Source organism: Lissotriton helveticus, chromosome 4_1 (assembly GCF_964261635.1).
Source record: "Lissotriton helveticus chromosome 4_1, aLisHel1.1, whole genome shotgun sequence".
Classification (NCBI taxonomy): Eukaryota; Metazoa; Chordata; class Amphibia; order Caudata; family Salamandridae; genus Lissotriton; species Lissotriton helveticus.
In genome coordinates this window covers 1089040197-1089060296 of record NC_136063.1, presented here as the reverse complement: position 1 = coordinate 1089060296, position 20100 = coordinate 1089040197, and positions in this window count along the sequence as shown.

Here is a 20100-nt window from a genome sequence, read left to right as displayed (position 1 = left end):
CCTCTAATGAGGGAGAAACGGTACCAATAGCTTACAAATCACATTTGTACACAGAAGCTGAAAAAACATTCAGTCTTGCGGAAAACATTGTAAATGCGGTTCAAATAGCTGTAGCAAAAGAAAGAGCCCAGGCCCAAGGCAGACAGATTACTGTATTAACAGCAGAATCAGCCTTTGAGGCATTAACAAGCCCACGCAATTTGACTACCGTGGCATTAGATCCAAAATGGATACAATGGGAAAATTCTCTTGCTACAGAAAAAGTTAAATACTATTTTGACCCGAACATGAAAAGATTAAAAAATCTAGAATATGAAAAAGAATATCCTCTGCCAATCGAAATTCTGCCCCTACAACAGTACGCCTGTGTAATATATACAGACGGATATGCTCAACTCTCAGTCTGGGGAAAGCAAGCTTACAATGCTACGTGCGAGGTTGTTAAATGCCGGTGGCGCGGAGGTAAATTGAGACCACTGGTAACTATGTCTCAATCTGTAAAAGACAATTCAGGTCAACAAACTGAATTATTAGCTTTAAAAATGGCGCTCGATATTGCCGATCGTGAATTCCCGACACTAATAGTGTGCGATTCGCATGCCAGCGTCAAATCTTACAATAATGACTTGCAGAAATGGGTTCAAAACGGTTACAAAGATGACACAGGTGCCACAATAAAGCATAAAACGCTTTGGGAACAAGTAGTTCTTTTACAGAAAGAACTACAAAAGACTCATGTGATACATACACTGAGTCATCAGCGTGATGGCGTTCACGTTGCAGGGTATTCATTGGCTTAGACAGCCACAGCGGAAGCAACTAATCCGGCTTCCGTAGCCACAAAAAAACGTTCACAAAAATACATAGACGGGGAAACCATGCTGGCGGTAAAAACGTCTTCAAAAGGCGACTGTGCAGCACTACCCGTGAACTATCCACTCAATTATACATACATAATCGATGCAAACTCCGTTCCTTTTGCTCGAATCCCTGGAGTGGGGGATAGAGTAATTCCAAACACGAACAGGAGAATCTTCTTGATTCAAGAAGCACACATGGGTGAGGGTCTAAGACACCAGACGATCAAAGAATCTCTGAAAGAATTGCAATCAGAATACTCGTGGCCGGGGATGAGCATGCAAAATTACAAATTTGTAATGGATTGTCCAAACTGCAATCGAGATCGCAGTAATGAACCGGCCAGAGTAGTGCCAGGACCCCTATTAGAAAGCATAAGGCGATCTATACGCATAATCAAAAGAGAGAAATGCGTCCCAATGTATATTATTTAAGACTAGATTCAAAATGTAGACCCCAGCGCTCGGCTGACGCCAGAACTGCTATAAAAGATTTGCGAGTCTATATCGGCACATACACAATTGGCATGCTACATTCTGACCAGGGTCCTGCTTTTAGCTCTTGAGCTTATAAGGAGGCTATGACCAGCATGGGCATTGCATTGCGGTACTCTTGTCCCTTCCATCCTGAGGGAAACGGGATTGTGGAAAGAAAAAAACGAGACATAAAGCAATCTATAACGGCGAGGGTATTAGGTTCGGGTGATGGGTGGGTCCAACATTTAAATCAGAGGGTACGTATGTTGACAAACCGTTTTGGTTTGATCATGAAGCCCTCACCCACCAACCTAGTTGGTGGCATGCTTCATCATCGGGCCCACCACAGTGACACCGAATGTGTCCCGGGTGTGCTACGACTCCAGATTACTGAGGAGCTGGTATACTTGCTGAGTGTGCTGTGTTGTGAGTATGAAAGTGATTTAAAAGCTATGGAGTGGGTCCCAGTTCCCGAGGGGTAAATTTTTAATGTCTGGCCCCCTGCTGGCGAATAAAAAGGCAAACGGACACGTTGGAGTGAGCTATGAGCTCCTTTGTCCTGTGTGGTCTACATGTTTCAGCCAGGCCTTTTATTTACAACTGGCTTTCCTCAGGACCAATGAGTATGTGTGAGTGAAAATAAATATATTAAGTGACTGGTGTTGTTTTTTATAAAAGTGTCGCACTCGCTAAGGTGCGTTACGTGTTAGAGGGGGATTCCCTCTGCTTTACTGTACACATAACATAAAAGACACAAACAGACATACAGGGTAGAGTCAATTAGAATAATATTCGAATAACACAACATGATTGCCGGCTTCTAAGGTGTGTGAACGACCTAGACCGGCGAGCAAACGTGGCCATGTGGATTGCATGGCAGGTGTGGTTTTTAGCGTAAAACCGTGGTGGGGGTGGTGAGCTAAACAGCGAGGTTAGTGTAGGGTGAGGTACAGGTAAGTATAATAGTATCAAAATCTTTATTCGATTGTAAAAATTACAATCATAAAAGTACAATTCATAAGTACACATTTTAAAAACATTCCAGACAATTCATTTCATGTGGCAAGAAAAAGACACAGTATACAGTACAAGAAAAAGAAGGTACAGCGGGCACTATAAGCATGAGCAATATATGGTTAGAAAACATAAATTACTATATTGTTTAAAAAGCACCTAAAACATTCACAGCATAATTATCCGTCCATACTTTTCCTAAAACAAATGGCTTTTTTAAAAAAGTTACAGACAAATAGGGTACAGTCACAATTCAGTAGTTGTAGGTAGTAAAGTGCGGGCTTGATTTGTAAAAAATTCAGTTTTTTAAGGCACGGTTTAAGGTATAATTTCCGTGGGATAGAATAATAAGGGCAAATAAAAAGAAAGTGTGCCAGGTCTTGAGGAGACTTACCGTCGCAGCCACAAGCTGGCAACACTTCACCCCGTTGAGCCCCACTTGGTACCGCCAGTAGTAGATGATATAGATCGAAACGGAACCTTATTAGCAAAAACCGTTCATAACTAGTCATAGGCCATGTCAAATAAGGTTCCGTTTGTGAACAGGTTTTAAGTAGTAGGTGTTTCCTGACACTAACCTTCTGTATCTCAACCTCTTCTCTGTCAGTACATCTTAACAGTAATATGGCGTTTTTTACCGAGACGACATCAGGTTTTGTAATCAAGTTGGGAGCATAAAACAAGTCAGAACGGCCAATTGCCGTCAAACAATCCTTTATATATTTTACCCACGGGATTTTAAACCTACCGTCTAACGATAAGGCCTCTTTCAATAGGGCATGTGTGAGTGGAATGTCGGTATTAAGCCAACAATTCAGCCAACACAAGACCGGGTTCACTGCTGTTCTGTCACTTAGATAAGGGACCCCCAACTCCTCATGTACAGAGTAATTCCCAGTACCCCTTGGCAGCCTCAGTATCTTTTTCAGGACGTTATTTTCTGCAACCTCTAGGTCTTTTATCTTACGATAGCCCCAGAGCTCGCTACCATAGCAGGCGACAGCAACACTTTTTGCCTGGTATAATTTGAGCAGTGCGGCCGTAGGGCAGTTGCCAATTTTTTTTCCAAAGCCAAGAATGGCCGCATTTACCCTTGTTGTTTCGCCCTTCTTTTTGGACACTGCGGGGCCCCACGTTAATTTGTAGTCTAAGAGGACCCCAAGGTATGAGAAAGAGTTAGTTGAAGGGATTTTCTCCCCGTTTATGCTAAAGGAGTCGGTTTTCCGGGTACCCTTTCCTGTTTTCATGACATAGGACTTGGAGTTGTTTATGCTAAGGCCACGTGACTCCATAAACTTAAAGAAGGAATTTAGTGAAATTGAAATTGGACTTCAATTTCAGGCCTGTTTCGTTGACGTTCTCGATATTGTTGCCAGTGTTCTCCTCTTTTTCAAAGAAGGCTTTCAGCTTGAGTTTCCTGAAGAACTCGGCTAACTCCACATGGAGTTTGAAAGTATCCAGTCTGGTGGTGGGGACAAAAGAAAGTCCTTTGTTGAGGACAGCGGTCTCCTCGTTCATCCCCCCACCAGCCAACATACCAGCAGAAATTACCACATTCGAACTTGCTGTCTACTCTGAAATAGAGAAACTACAACCCAAAAACACGTTCAATAACCTCTCCCACCAGGACCGGGAAACCATTAAGCGCCTACAGAATGACCCCACCCTCATCATCAAACCAGCGGACAAAGGGGATGGTATTGTGGTCATGAATAAAAGCGACTACGATACAGAATGCCGTAGACTCCTGAGTGATACACGGAATTACAAATGCCTAAAAAAAGATCCTACTGAAGAGCTAGAAAAGAAAATTAACTAACTTGTCAAATATGCCAGCGATGCTGAATACATATCCAAACAAGAGGCGGACTACCTCTGCACGAAAAACGCCAAAGTACCCTATTGTTATACGGTCCCCAAAGTGCACAAAGGGGTCACTCCCCCTCCAGGCAGACCGATCGTGTCAGGCATCCAATCCCTTTTGGAACCATTATCACGCTTTTGCGATTTCTATCTTAACCCTCTGGTCCAGAAGACACCCTCTTACATCAAGGACACAAAACATCTCCTGAACAGCATCAAAGACACCTGTTTTAACCCGGAAACACAACTCCTTGTCGGACTGGACATAGAGAGCTTGTATACAAGCTTACCCCAAGATGCTACCTTACAAGTACTACATGATGTCCTGATGGAGAATACCTGGCAACATCGAACCCCACGACACTTCATTCTTGACTGCGCTGCCCTTGCTTTGAAAGAAAACTATTTTGAGTATGAGGGCAAGTTCTTCCTCCAGACAAACGGAACCTCTATGGGGAGTGTTTTCGCCCCCAGCGTGGCAGGGCTTTATGTTCACCACTTTGAACAGACCCATATCGAGGCACCTACCAACCCCTACTCAGCGAACATAATGACCTGGCGACGCTACATCAACGACATTTTCCTCATCTGGGAGGGCAACGAAGAAACATTGAGAAACTTCCTGACATGGATCAATAACCGTGACACCTATCTCCGGTTTACCTGCACAAGCAGCTCCACCGAACTCGCCTTTCTAGACCTCAACATTAAAGCAGAACAGAATGGCCTGACTACCACCACACATTTCAAACCTACAGCGCGGAATTCCTTACTCAGATTTGACAGTTTCCACCCCAGACCGCTCAGGGAAAATCTACCCTTCGGTCAATTTCTGCGCATAGGACGCAATTGCAGTAAGATCCAAGATTACAAACTACAGTCCAAAGCACTAGTCCACAAACTTGAGGAACGTGGTTACCCCACCAGAATCATCTCCAAGACCTGCAAAAGAGCGCGTAATCAAAATAGAGAGGCACTTTTGGAAACCATCGTCAAACCACCGGAAACACCTATCCTGACATGTGTAACCACCTACAATACTGCCTCAAATCAAGTGTCCAACATAATCCGCAAAAACTGGACAATCATCAATTCAGGCACAAGAGACTGGGAGACCCCATGTTTCGCATACAAAAGAGCAAAGAACCTAAAAGACCAATTGGTGTCTACCAGACCGAGAACAAACCCCCGTCCGACAGACAACACGATCCTGAACGCTTGGGGCCTACCTAAACTCACTGGCCACCAACCTTGCAACAACTGCAGCGTCTGTCATCTGACATCCTCTTCAAAGACACTTGCCCTGGAAAACGGCAAAACCTGGACACAACGCCAGTTTACTAATTGTAACTCATCCAACCTGATGTACCTCATCACATGTCGGTGTGGCCTCAGGTACATCGGTATGACCACCCGGAAAGTCAGGACAAGAATGACTGAGCACAGAAGCACCATGCGCTGTGGCAAGAACATAAGTAAACTGACGGAACACTTTCTCACCCACAATCACACCCCTAATGACTTCACGTGGACAGTGATTGAACAGTTTCAAGTAACTAACTGCAATGAAAAGGCTCTTCTCATGAAGGAACAACGCTGGATATACCGTCTTTCCACTCATATAGATGGGCTCAATGACTCCATCCCGTGGAACTCGCTGACAACCTGATCGGCAATTCCACACAATTTAGACACCCAGACAGTACAACCTGAATTGACCGTTTATGTCCTAGCCCCGTTTAGACTTGTGTCTTTACCCCAGTCTGTATATCTCTTTTTATAACATTTCGAAACCTTCACACATGGCACCAGACCTCAAAATGGGCTGTTTCCTCTCCCACGCTGCTACGCGCATGCGCTCCTCCGCGGCACTACCTTCAGGTACCGCGCATGCGCACAAAGCACTGACCCCGCACGCATGCGCAGAGCTGTAGATGACTCAGCGCATCAGCACAACCGCACCCACCTTTCCCTTCCCCGCTCCAGGTGCTGTGGATCAAATGGGCTATTTAAACCCGACCGGGGACTCCACACTTTCACCCGGGACACCGCAGCAAGACGACAGGTCCAAGGAGCACACAAATCGGCAATTCCGTGAGTAAAAAATGCTGGTTCACCGCTACGATCTAGGTAAGCAGCAGAATCTTTCTTCCCTACAGGCTCGGCTCTAACCTATGCCTCTCTACAACATTTAGGGCCAGATGTAGGTAGCCAAATACCGGTGGTAACGGCCGAATTCGGCCGTTACCGACCGGTATTTGGCTATTGAGATGTAGGGGCACGGAAACAGGGCAAATCGGTAATTTTACTGATTCGGTAAATATACCGGTCGGTAAATTTACCGACCGGTATATTTACCGATTCGGTAAAATTGATATGTAGGTGGGACTCTTCTGAGTCCCACAAGGCCTACAAAATCGGTATTTTACCATCAAATTCAATTTGATGGTAAAATACCGATTCCGGTGTGCATGCACATGTGTGCATGCACACCTGTGCCATATGACAGGCAGACCTGCCCTTAGGGCAGGTATGCCTGCCACATGGCACCCGAACCTTTTTTGGGGGTGCTAGAGGGTGTCAAAGTGACACCCCCTGCACCCTTGTCAAAATCGGTATTTACCGAATCGGTAAATACCGACCGGTAATGCCCCATTCATTCCTATGGGCTTCAAAGCCCATAGGAATGAATGGGGCATTACCGGTCGGTATTTACCGATTCGGTAAATACAGATATTTACCGAATCGGTAAAAAACACATCTGGATGGACCTACATGTCCACCCTTCATATTTACCGATTCTTAATTACCGAATCGGTAAAATTCGGTAATTAAGAATCGGTAAATATTTTTTACCTACATCTGGCCCTTAGGGTCTTCTCTCCCTGCCAGGTGACCCAAGGAAGCTTTAACAGCAAACAGCAAGTGTGAGGAAATGTATTATACTTACCTGTACCTCACCCTACACTAACCTCGCTGTTTAGCTCACCACCCCCACCCCGGTTTTACGCTAAAAACCACACCTGCCATGCAATCCACATGGCCACGTTTGCTCGCCGGTCTAGGTCGTTCACACACCTTAGAAGCCGGCAATCATGTTGTGTTATTCGAATATTATTCTAATTGACTCTACCCTGTATGTCTGTTTGTGTCTTTTATGTTATGTGTACAGTAAAGCAGAGGGAATCCCCCTCTAACACGTAACGCACCTTAGCGAGTGCGACAATTTTATAAAAAGCAACACCAGTCACTTAATATATTTATTTTCACTCACACATACTCATTGGTCCTGAGGAAAGCCAGTTGTAAATAAAAGGCCTGGCTGAAACATGTAGACCACACAGGACGAAGGAGCTCATAACTCACTCCAACGCGTCCGTTTGCCTTTTTATTCGCTAGCAGGGGCCCAGACATTAAAAATGTACCCCTCGGGAACTGGGACCCACTGCATAGCTTTTAAATCACTTTCATACTCACAACACAGCACACTCAGCAAGTATACCAGCTCCTCAGTAATCTGGAGTCGTAGCACACCCGGGACACATTCGGTGTCACTGTGGTGGGCCCGATGATGAAGCATGCCACCAACTAGCTTGGTGGCTGAGGGCTTCATGATCAAACCAAAACGGTTTGTCAACATACGTACCCTCTGAGTCTCTCTACACAACTAAGCTAGTCCTTTTTTGATAAATTACATATAAACCAGGGGATCCGGACTAGCCTCTCTAGTCCTCTCTCTCTATATTGATTTGCTGGGTCCAACATTTAACAAGTGTCCAACGTAGTCTTAACAATCTGCCAAGAAATTCTCTAAAAGGTTTCAGTCCGTACGAACTATTGTTCGGGACTAGAATGCATATTCAGGACTTAGATAGTCAGACTTCAGTGGTAGAAGAAAAATGCTTTGATATCAAAGATCGTTTGGCTATTTTACAGGACTTAAATGAAACAAGAAAAGACCTGAGCAACATAAAGCTAAAACAGCAGCCAACAGCCACTGAAGAAAAACCACCTGTCCCAGCAAGGCCTGTCTGGATTCCAAAGATTGGGGATCTGGTCAGAGAGAAAATCGCGGTGATTAAGGAATTTGGGCCTTCTTACAGAAAAGCAGTACTTGTCTTAGCTGTCAGCGGAACAAGATCAGTTGTACTACCGCCCCTTGCTGGTAAAAAGGAGAACCGAGTTGTATCCATCGACCTGGTAAAACCACAATCATGTGGCCAATAATAAGTAGTAGGCCAAGTGGACTCCCAAGATGTAGCAGAACACCAAAACTTGCTACTATACAAGAGGTTCAAACTGAGAGACTAATCACATTTGATAAACCTACAGTGAATGAAAAAGGACTATGCAACAAAGCCATGGAACTTATGCCTCTTGAAACCCAAATTAAAACAGTTCGTCAAGAAACACCTGTCTACAACGATGTAGCCTCAGACTATGCTAATGAAGCAAAGAAAATTCCAAAAGCAAATAAAAATCCGGAAGCGATTCCAACAATTGACAGAACTGCATCTGGCTACTTCATCAATTTCGATAACTTTTCTGAAGATCCAAGCGAACCTGAAGAACAGCCAACAACAAACACTTTTAAAGACAAAACAACAGAACTCTTTAATCAACTCAAAGAAACCTATCTAATTTCTCCATGGATTGAATTTTGGATTGTGTTAGGTGTACTTTTCCTCCTGCTTTGGCTCATCATGGTTATTTGTTAGGGAAAATTCATTGAGGGAAAATACAGTACAATGGACACAGCAAGTCAGAACATCAACTTGGTCCAAAAGCCACACAAGTCATCACACATCGAGAAAAGAGAACTATCATCAGTGAATGTCACAGCCAATCCAATACCCGGTGGGGTAGCTTGGGACAAAACTGATTCCGAAATGTATGGCCCGGTCGAGCTCTTGAAGTATCCACACCAGTTTAAGGTTTCATTAAGTGACTTTGTAAAACCGAGCACATTCTCTGATGATTGGGACTTTGAAAGTATTAATAATATGATGTCAGATTTAGTAATGTCAGCAAAATTTATAGAGCATGATTATTTGCAGGGTTCATCTAATTATGAAGAAATGTACTGCTACAACCACTTTGCACATCACTATTTGCATAAATCTGCTCAGCCTAGAAATGTTTTTAATTATAATTAATGGGAACATTGTGCAACTCCACCAAAAGGCAGTTCAAAAACATTTTATGAGAAATTCCCATACTTCTCAGGGTTTAACACAAGTGATGAAGAAACGTTTTATTCCAAAATGTTAAATAAGACAGGAATGAAAACAATGCTGACAAATACTAAATTGATCTATTCAGAAGCATTTTATGAAAAAATGACTACATTTGGTTTTGATTTTTGGAAAAACAACATTGAAACAAAAACCATCTGGGGTACCAAAGATTGGCAGGTCCAAGGTATAGAATCATTATTTAGAGCCTGCATGATCCCAGAACAAATTATATTCTTGAATGACACAATTCAACAGACAACCTGTCTTGGCCTAGCCAAAATTAAAGACTTAAACAAACCGTCTATTCCAAAGCCAACACCTGACAGTAATAGCACTACAGATGTTGAGATAGACGTATCCCATATTTTGAACCAAAACAGAACACATCCGGATTGGAAAAAATGGTTGATCTGGCCCACAGACACAATTAACTGTCAAGATAGATTCCTGAACAAAATACAGGGGTTCAAATTGACCAGGCCAGACCCTAGATACTCCCAGAGACAACATCCAGGGATAGTTACAACATACAGTGTAGGGAAACTCTGCCTCGAATGGCTACAGAAATCCACACTGGCAGAAATTAAGCAACACTTGACTTTACTTAAAGACGGTGCTGACTTGCGTGATTTCATAATGGGACCACGCAAACAGCGTCAAAAACGTTTCATAGCGGCCAGTATATACGCAGCTTACAACGAAGCTTGGAAAGAAATGCAAATTGAAACAGCAGAAAAAAATACGGGAAATTGACCGCATTAATTTGGAAAAATCACTATCTGTTGTGGACAATGGGTTAATGACTCTGTCTTCCAGAATATATTCACTGGACAGTATTGTATCATCTGCTATAGATATAATAGAGCAGGACTTACTAATGTTACAACACGGTCAGTCCCAATTACGTTCTATTGTACAGCTTGGCTGGACGTTACAGAATCTGCGTTCAGGCTACGTGCCCTGGTGTTTAATCAACACAACGTCATTATTCTCTATCTTTAACCTTAATGATACACAAATCAGCTTGGCACAAAAAGGAGCGGAATATACAATTCTGAGCATTGAAAAACTTGAGAGATTACCATTAACAATGTCAGAACGACCTGTCAATGAATGGATAATACACGGAATCATAACTATTCCGATAACAACTTTCCAATTTAAATACTGCCAAGAGTATATACCAGCAGGCCAGTATGAAAGGTTGGGTAAAGGGTACATTAAGTCATCATGGAAATTACCTTACACACACACATGTTATAGTGAAAAGGAACAGAATGTATTTCTTAGTGGTAACAATTGTAAACAATCACTAAGTGGTATACTTCTGTGTCAGGGTATTAATTTGCATGGGGCCTGTGAGGGGACTTCAAATAACCTTTCATGCCACCAGCATGGCACACCTGCAACTCTAATAGAGCCATTCTTTGGACGGCTTTCTAACGGGAGCTATATTCTAATAGTGGACCACAGATGTTGTGGCATGGTGCCAGGAAAAGCTTATCTAGTGAGCGTTAGTTCCATGGTCACTTGCTGTATGCAAGTATTGTATCCAAACAGCACTCCAGACAGGGAGGCGAAAATTTGGCCCTTTTTGAATATCTCTTCTATTCGAATTGATACTTTAAGTAGAATGAAGTCTGTTCTTTTACAGACGACTGTGCCCTTGACGTCATCAAAAGAAACATATGATCTTTAAGTTGCAAGGACAACGGTAGAGATACATACACTTTTATCAACAAATTGCCCCCTGCATTTCCCGGAAATGCTAAGCCAAATCCTAAATATGTATGATATTTGTGGTATCCCACATGTATTTAAAACAATCTTTTCGGGACTGTTAACACCCTTCAAAACAGTTCTGGGCATTTTTCCTAATTTTGTCCATTCTGTCTTTGGCGGCCTACCACTCCTGTTGGGACTTGTAGCAGGCAATTTATTTTTGATTCTCCTGCTTCATTATGGCAAGCCAAGTCGCAGACAAGACTCCAGCAACGATGGAAGAAACGATCCTAGCTATACGCTATCGGGACCGCATAACTAAAGTCCTTGGATTAGCCCGGCTAAGAGATCTGAATATGACCTGGTTTCTTTCATTCAGACCCATCTGGCAGAATTGTATCTTACCTGTGCTTCGATGTATGCTATGCGAAGAAGAATGCATGTTGGACGTCTGTCTTACACTACAATCAGCAGTACCATTGGATACAGATACTTTGCTAAGTCCTGTAACGGCTCATGCATCGTGTTGTCCCCAGCGGTTACCCATTCTGATGACGGTATTCGTTGAGACTTCACCACTGCGATTAAAGGGTAGTGAAGTACGAGATGAGAGCAGCATCACCCAGGTACGACCTTCTGTGAGCATTGCTGATCAAGACATCGATGATAGCAATCATTCTCACGACTGCACAGTTGCGGCATTTTCCAACTTGGTCGAACTTTCACCTGAAGTAGTAAACCACTTTTTTGAATGTCTGTCTGAAATGATGTTCTCCCCTGAACAAAAAGAATAACTTTTAAGCAATCTAGTACACAGCGTTTCCTGAACTCTGAATTCGGCCTTCGACTTTGATAAACAAAAGCTACTGAACATATTTGGAACTATATATTTTTCTCTCTCCCCTGAAAGCGAAATAATTTTTTTCCTCGATTCCAAAATATTTACCTTTTTCTGGCACTTGTACTCTGCTTAAAGTAGAACTATTCTTAGAGAACAGAGCTTCTATTTTAGGAACTCTAGAGTCAATATATTACCTCAGCCTCTAGCACATTTACAATAACTGTATTTATATGTGATGGAATGGTCTCGCCCTTCTTTTCTGTATTAGGAGCCATTTCATGTGTAAATTTCGCAAATCGTTCAGCTAATCATATATATGCATCGCTTTAACTGAATGATTACACTGCTTGAAAAGCGTACAGTACCAATATCATTTTCATGTATTTCGTATACACCATTTCAAATGCAAAATGAATTTTGGGGTGGGTTGTTATACACATGCACCTTTAAAAATGTTTACTATTGCTTAGTTTTAGTAATGATGGACATTAATTTGTGGAGTGGGTGTAGTGTTTTTATCTAGGACCCAGAATCGATATTTCTATTTTATGCCCTTGTCCGGTTATAATCAATAATATCCATACAACGGCATAGTAATCATATCCATATTCAGTCGTAGCACATGCTGTCACATTAAGCAAGGCTACTTCCCCGGCCCCCTAGAAAGCACAACGAGTTCTCTAAACAAAACCAAGCCTCCAGCAACCTGGGAAATCCCCCTTGCTTTTGTTTTGATTTCGTCCTAGAACTCCTGTAAAGCACTGTAAGAACGGCCAGTTCTTAGTGACATCTTTATTGACGTCTTATGTCCAGCCTTACGTCAAACCCGGCACCTTTCAGGTATAAATATACCAACGTTGCCGTAAGCAAACACGGTGGTGGTTTTGGAGCAGAGCAGCAATCTACTTGCCCGAGAACCCAGCTGATGCGAGAGCTCACGGACGCTGCCCCTCCTCTTTGACGCACTGAGAGAGACGCTGTCTTTTCTCCTGCCGAGAAATCCAGCTCCGGTGTTTCCAGATAACTTCGCGGGTTACTGGGATATCGAGTCCTGAGACAGGGATACAAGACCTCCTGCTTTCTATTACCCAGGTACGGAGCTGACTAAACCCTTAAAGAGAATTCTTGAGTCAGATTCATGGCAAAACAAACTTAACTTAAACTGCTACTTACTTACTCCTTCCCACGTATTAGGCTTAGGTCAGGTACACCGGGGTAGGCGTATTTAGAAGCACCAGTTGAGTACGATTAGTCAATGTATATATGTATGTATATATTTTATCTATTTTAAAGTATCATATGGCTAAGAAACCATATCCATGCTTTTACAGTATTATTTTATAATCCTCCTTTTACTGTACGCACTTTACTTTACTATGAGTATTGCTATTGTGGCAATTCATTTCTCTTGTATGAGGAAGAAGACTGCTCAATAAATTACACCTTTTATTGAAAACGCCTGTCTCTCTTTTCTCTGCAATCTGGTGAAATTAAGTACGCACATTTGACTGAGTGAAATAGCTGTCTATTGTTTTCACACGACTCTAGAGATACACTCTTATTCAGGGAGAGCAAAGTTTTCATGTTTTATGGTTGTCAGAAGCGAATCCCTTCTTGTCTATCCAGGGAAGTTAAACTCCTCCTCGTTTATTCAAGAAAGTTTCTAGTGACCTCCGAGCTAGCTGGCAAACCTTAAGTCTAATATAGTCAGTAGAGACCTAGTCGACCTCAGTCCTACGTCTACACTGCTGAATATATTATAGAATAGAATAGAATAGAATAGAAGCCATTTATAAAGCGCCTGGTTACTCAGGAACAGAGTGTCCCCGCGCTGAAAACCGCAAGGAAGCTCAGAGGAATGAACACAGGAAGAACGGACAGGGCAAGGGGGGAAGAGGAAATTAGATGCGGGGAAAGAGGAAGGTTTTTAATTTTCCTCGAAATCTTATTTCAGAGGGTTCCATCCGCATCTCGAGAGGGAGTTCATTCCAGCCCTTGGCAGCCAAGTATCTGAACGAGGAGCCACCCATCTTGGCTCTAGTTATCTTAGGGATTTTGAACAACGTCGTACCAGAAGATCTAAGGTTCCTGGTAGGACGATGTATAGTGAGTAGACATTGCAGATAACCTGGACCGGTGCCGTGGGCTATGCGGTGGGCAAAGCATAGGGCCTTGAATTTAATTCGCTCCTTGATGGGGAGCCAATGGAGTCTGGACAAGGCCAGACTCCCTGAGGCTCTTCGAGGAAGCTTGAGCACAAGGCGCGCAGCGGCATTCTGAGCGCACTGGAGTTGGTGGGTGCCCTTTTTGCTCAACCCCAGTAACAAGGCGTTCCCATAGTCCAGATGGGGGGTGACTAGGGCATGGACCATGGTCTTTCTTGAGTCCATGGGGAGGAGGTCTAGTACCTTCCGAAGGACCCTCAGTACGCTGACGCATCTTGCTGTGACTTTGTTCACATGAGGTTTATAAGACAAGTTAGAGTCCAATGTTATGCCCAAGTTCCGCACCGAAGCCACAGGGCAGGGCAGACTGCCCAGTTCCGCAGGCCACCACATGTGGGACCATGCGGAAGAAGATTTTCCTACCACCAACAGCTCAGTTTTGTCGCCATTAAGGCGAAGGCAATTGTCATTCATCCAAGCTGCCACGGAAGAGAGGCAGTTGGAGAGATTGGTGGCGTTTTCTCTGTGGTCGGGCATAAGTTTGAACACCAATTGGGTGTCATCAGCGTAGCTGACAATGCCCACCCCATAAGTCTCTACTATGCGAGCCAGGGGTTCCATATAGATATTAAACAAGGTGGGGCTCAGACTAGAGCCCTGAGGAACCCCATGGCTAGCCTTTCTGAGAGAGGACTTAAAGGGGGGGCAATGCAGCTGAAAGTTTCTGTTGGCCAGGAAGGACTCCAGCCACGCAAGGGCTGACCCCTTTACTCCCATTCCAGATAGCCGAGACAGCAGCGTTGAGTGCAGCACGGTGTCAAAGGCTGCACTTAGATCTAATAGTACCAACGCTGCTGTCTCTCCCTCATCCACTATGCGCCTAAGACTCTCGGTGGAGAAAAGTAGGGCTGACTCAGTAGAATATCCGGCTCTGAATCCCGATTGAGTGGGATGTAAGAGCGATTGATCTTTCAGGTAACTCATGAGCTGCCTGTTCACTACTTTCTCCACAATCTTGGCACAAAAAGGGAGGGATATGGGGCGGAGGTTCTGGAATTGGGAGACGTGGATGTTAGCCTTTCTTTTAAGGGGGATTACTTGGGCAGTTTTCCAGGCATCTAGTACCTTACATTCCTTGAAGGACAGTGATACAATAAGACTGATATAGTCAATAACTGTAGACTCCATGACTCCTCTGCAGCGAGTCGGTGGGCATACATCACTCGGAGAACCGGATTGTATGCTGTTAACAATGCTGAGAAGCTCTTGTTTCTCAGGAGTGATGAAACATGAGAGACCGGGGGTCCCCGTGTTGCTCTTGTTGGCTTCAGCCGATTTGCTAGAACTGGACTCATCTTTTGTGAAGGTGGCGTGGATTTTGTCAATCTTGTTAACAAAAAAATCAGCAATGGAGTCACATAGTTCTTTCGAATACGTGTCCTGGGCTTCCAATCTAGTAGGAATGGTGAGTTCTTTGTAGATTGAAAACAGTTCTTTGGTAGGATTATCCGCTGAGTCAATTCTATTTTTGAGGTGGCATCTTTTTTCCGATCTCACTAATTTATGATATTTATGGAGTTCAGTCTTATATAACATTTTATCCTCGAGGTTGTAATGTTTTCTCCAGTTGCGCTCTAGAGTTTTACATCTGGCTTTGGCTAGTTTTAATTTTTCAGAAAACCATGGAGCGGTTTTAGACTGCCTGGCGGGGGGCTTGGATGTCCAGGGGGCTATCTCATCCAGGGCATTAGACAGCCAATTTTCATAATTTTCGTAGGCTTCTTGAAGAGAGTTACCTGGCAAAGGAGGATTTTTTTGGAGAGCAAGTCTGAAAGCTTCTTGATCGAACTTTTTCCAGTTTCTACGTTTAAGGGAGGGGGGTTTAAGGATTGTGTTATCTGTGAGTGTATTATCTACCAGAAACGGAATGATAAAGTGGTCAGACCAAATTATTTTTACCGAAGGGAAGGCAATAATGCCTTCCCAGTTGGCAAATATGGGGTCCAAGAGATGGCCATGTTGGTGTGATGGGGCAGTAGATTGTAGATTCAGTCCTAGCGACGCCAATGCCGTGGCCACCTCCTGTGCATCTTTGCACTCCCTATCCTCAAAGTGAAGGTTTAAGTCACCTAAAATTATGAACTTTTTGTAACGGAGAGCTGGTTGCGTGATATAATCAAGAAGATGACTTTCGAATTGTCCAGCTACTCCAGGAGGACGATATATCAACAGGCCGTTAATGATATTTCTCGGTCCAAGTTTGATGGTAAATAGGCCGCTTTCACTGTGCAGTATATTGGCTTTTATTAGGGTGCATTCTAGCTCAGTTTTATGAATGAGGGCAATCCCTCCCCCTCTTTGTTTGTGTCTGTCTAGACGCAGTAGACAGTAGCCAGGGGGGGTAGCTTCCAGCGCTTCTGGGGCAGACTCCTCATCCAACCACGTCTCAGTTAGAAATAGCACTTCGGGCTTATTGCTAGTAATAAGATCGTGTATTTCCAATTTGTGTTTTTTCATCGACCTACAATTGAGTAATAGAATGTTAGGTTTAGCTAAAGGGAGTCCATCGCTTTTAGGTGGTGAAAGAATGTGGTTACAAAAGTCGCATATGATAGGAAGACTATCGGCTGGGTAGTTATGATCACAGCCAATGGCCATATTGGAACGTAGAACAAGAAGCTCCTGTTTCGTGTATTGCACGAGGTGCCTTACCGGTTCCGGGACATCAAGTGGAGTCAGAGGACTTAGAGGAGTCGCCCCGCGCCCGCGCCCCGGTCTGTCGCGGACGGGCGCAGACGGGCTGGACTCTGGCTTGACTCCGGCGCGAATACGGCGCGCCCGATGAACGCGTCCGCTGCGCGGAGTCATAGCCGTTTGTATTTATACTGTTTTCCTCTCGCTTCAAGGGAGGAAACCCTACCCAAGATGGCGGCCGCACTAGCTCTGCCCGAGCCCCAGGTCAAACAGCCCCAAAATCGGCCGGACCCTCAGGGGGAGGTAGCGCTAGATGGGGTGAGTACACCAGTCAGGGAATGATTTTAAAATTACAATTAAATGAGGTCTTCACCCGAAAATCGGCAAAGACACCAGCGTCGCGATAAATCCGCGCGCTTAGTGCAGGGGGGAAAGGACACAAAGGGCAGTGCACACAAGAAAATAGTATTTTAAAAACACAGGCCTAGAGATAAGAATAAAAGTATCCGCCCGGCTCAAGCCTCAGGCATCCAATGCAGGGTTCTCGCGATTGTGGTCCTTCTATTATTTTTATACTGTTTTCCTCTCGCTTCAAGGGAGGAAACCCTACCCAAGATGGCGGCCGCACTAGCTCTGCCCGAGCCCCAGGTAAAACAGCCCCAAAATCGGCCGGACCCTCAGGGGGAGGTAGCGCTAGATGGGGTGAGTACACCAGTCAGGAAATGATTTTAAAATTACAATTAAATGAGGTCTTCACCCGAAAATCGGCAAAGACACCAGCGTCGCGATAAATCCGCGCGCTTAGTGCAGGGGGGAAAGGACACAAAGGGCAGTTCACACAAGAAAATAGTATTTTAAAAACACAGGCCTAGAGATAAGAATAAAAGTATCCACCCGGCTCAAGCCTCAGGCGTCCAATGCAGGGTTATTCCAATGCACAGAGCCTATTGGGAATATAGGAACTACAATACAAGTCAAGAAATGCCGCCAGATGTTGATTAAGATGGGTCTCCAGCATCTTCGCCGGAGCTGGAATCAGAGAGATAGGGCAAAAATTCTTAAGCACCTCGGGATCTAGTGTAGGCTTCTTTAGGAGGGGTTTGACCACCGCACTCTTCCATTGAGATGGAAAAATGCCCTCTCTCATAGCCCTATTCATGATGTCCAACAGTAAGGGCAGTAAGGCTGCTCTGCACTCCTTCAGGTCTTTAAGGGGGCATGGGTCCAATGGGGACCCCGACCTTGTCTTATTTAAAAGCAGGTCAAGCTCCTGATAGGATAGAGGCGGAAACTCGGACAAACTCATAGAGGTGGTAGGGAAAAGGGATAGTAGTATTTCCCCTCGGAGGCACCAGATGAGATGCACATAAACACCGGAAGAGCCAATGAGCATGTGATCGCACCTACACATGGAATTCCTGACACCTTGAAGGGGATGTCAAAAGGCTGATATCAAGTTATTCGTGAGTGTTTTGAGGCAACTCTTTCGAAATATAAGTGGGACTGACAACAGCTCAGTCTTTCCCATCATGGCAGGATAGCTCATCATGCCAACACATAGTCCCGCTTTCTCTCACTGTCTGGGAGGAATACACAAAGGACAACTACCAACTATTTACAGTCATGTGACCCAGGACACAGGCTGCAGGCACCAAATGATGAGGACAAGAAAACAACAACTTACTAAAATTGAAGAGGATTTTAAATTACAATTCTTTTTAGCCCAAACATGACTTTTCTACGTGTTCCTAAACAAAGGTTAGCACATATTAAATGTCATACAGTAACCGTCTTATCCAATGGGAGAGGTAGGCCGCACAATAGTGAAAAAGACATTTAAGAGTTTTTTACTACCAGTGCAAGCAAAAATTAAAAGTACATGTCCAACTTTTTAAATACACTGAACTCTGCCCTATGGGCTGTTTAGGGCCTACCTTAGGGGTTACATATGTATTCAAAAGGGACGTTTGGGACTGGCAAACTACACATAGGCTGCAATAGCAGGCATGAGACATGTTTTAAAACACTACTTAACATGGTGGTACAATAAGTGCTGCAGGTCCACTAGTTGCATTTAATTTACAGGCCCTGGGTACACGTAGGACCACTTTACTAGGTACTTAAGTAAATTATATGTGCCAACTAGGTGTAAGCCAATTTTACCAGGGTTAAAATACTTAGCACAAGCACTTCAGAACTGTTTAGCAGTGGGAAAGTGCCCTGAACCCTAAAGCTAACAAAAACAAATTTCAGTAAGGGGACATGAGTAGGCAGAAAGTTTGGTGGAAGACCACCCTAAAAACTGTCAGTTCTAACAGCCCTGTTCACCATCTTTACCCTGGCAAGCACTTGCCAATGTGGGTGTTGTTGCGGCGGCCTCTGGGTTACCCAAGGGAAGATACCCAGGATGCTTCTTTGTTTTATTTTTTTTTTATTTATTTATTTATTCAAATTTTCCAAATACAGGTATAATCAGCATAGCATATACAATTTACAAGCAGAATCAGGATGATCGAAATGAAAAGGCAGAGGTTAGAGACAATACAATAACAGAGATTTACAGAGCAGCACATGAATGAATAGGCAATACAGTGATTATTGTGAGATGGTCCACTCACTTGATGTCTCTAGTGTCACAGGGACACTGGCAGCCTTCAGTCAATTCTAAGAAAGCACAAGCAATGAAGATGAGAGTGGGCAAGCGTAATTCAGATGACCGTGGCATTAACAGTCTGGGTATTGTTGGCATCATCCATCGGGTGAGTGAGTAGGTATGCCGGAATGGGGCCCCAGTTATTGCGGGGAGGTGAGGTAGGGGGGAGAAGGTCAGCAAATGTGTAGGTTTGTTCCTGCCAGAAGACCATGTCTGTGATCCATTCCTTGAATTTAGGTGCCCTGCCCGTCCCCATTGGCAGGCTATGCATCATTTAGCCAAAAGGAAACTGAAGGAGATACATTTCCGGTGTGTCACAGCCAGCCTCTCAGTGTATCCCAGCAAAGCAAGTAGGGGAGTAAACGGGAGGTGCAATAAAGTCATTTGTTCTAGGGTTGTAAGGACCTGGTGCCAGTACTCCTGTACAACACCACAGTCCCAGGCTAGATGTAGGAAATCTGCCCCCGTGATGCCACAGCGATCACACTTGTCGCTATTGCACAGTTTATACCGGTACAGTCTGGCTGGGGTATAATAAGTGCGATGTAGGGATTTGTAATGAACGATGCAGAGACGG